We start from the raw sequence: 1388 nt of genomic DNA on the forward strand, positions 1-1388 counted from the left end.
AAGCATCCAACGCACTACTGCTTCACTGCCACAGGCTGCCACCACCAACCCAAGACCATACACTTCCACCACAGTTACCGCACTCATATATTTCCCCGTCCATCTCAACAATCTAAAAGCCACAGTCACCACACTCAGTTTTACGTTTATACCGTAACCAGCAAACTTACAGTCAACAGGAACTTAAAAAACGCTGGACACGAAGGAGGGACCAGAAGCATACTTGGGGCCCACGCGTTAGCAGTTCAGACCAATCGGAATACTCAGTCACAACCGAACTACAAGGAGTCACTAATCTTATCCATCTTTGGTTTACACTACTACATTTTAAAATTACATTTAAATTATTTGTGTTGCTGTTATCTTTATAATTTTAGCCTTAAACCTCACTTGATCGGAATTATTGAACAAATTGACTTTCCATTGTTTCCCACTTATCAACGTGATTGGAAACTTTGACTATTGTTTGACCATTGTTTTGCTATTTTACATGTACCAGCAGTATTACCTTGCTTTGTATTTATTTAATCCCAAAATTTAAAATTAAAAAAAAAATGGTCCAAGTTGTTAATTTTCATTGTTTACGCTTATTGTTCATCGAACTCTCTATTACACGTCATTTAGCTGCTAATATAGTGCATGCATAGTGGTCGATTGGTCGTCATGTCACTCCTCATTTCAGTACATAGACATGGACTCTTCACAATTTGAGGCACTCACTAGACAATTAGCTCAACTTGTCACTAGCTAGCAACACTTACAAACTCAATTAGCAGCTTTCCAAACCGAGATGGCTGCTATGCGTGAAAAGAACAGAGATCTAGTTGCTAATCTGAACAATTTTAAGCAAATCCCTCATTCAATTGATGTTTATAATTATAAAGTGTCCCACAATAGACAATATCGTCGTCGACACGGTGACCAAAAATATTTTCAATACGATCGTAAGGATAGGGATCGGGTGAGCGAGCGAGAACAAGGCCATGGTCGTCATGGTACTCATTCTCTTTCTCGTCATAAGGAGAGTTCCTTTAGAGACACTAAATTAGACACTCCTACTTTTGACGGTTGCTTAGATTTTGAAGTTCTTACTCAATGAAATGCCCTTAAACATGGGAGTAAGTTAGTGACTGAGTATATTGCTCAATTTGAGGAGTTTCGAATGAAGCATCATGTCATTGAGGATGAGGCCTTATCTTTGAGTAGGTTTATACAATATCTGAGAGATGAACTTAGGCGTGAGCTTTTCTTTCGAAGTGTCACTACTCTTGATCATGCTTACTCTTTAGCTCGGACTATGAGTTACTTATTAGCGCTCCATATGAAAAGCGTAGTCACCATCGTTCACTCGTCTCATCAGCACCACCTCATCATAAGTCTATTATAGG

The sequence above is a fragment of the Olea europaea genome, unplaced genomic scaffold (assembly GCF_002742605.1).
Source record: "Olea europaea var. sylvestris unplaced genomic scaffold, O_europaea_v1 scaffold2845, whole genome shotgun sequence".
In the NCBI taxonomy this organism is placed as follows: Eukaryota; Viridiplantae; Streptophyta; class Magnoliopsida; order Lamiales; family Oleaceae; genus Olea; species Olea europaea.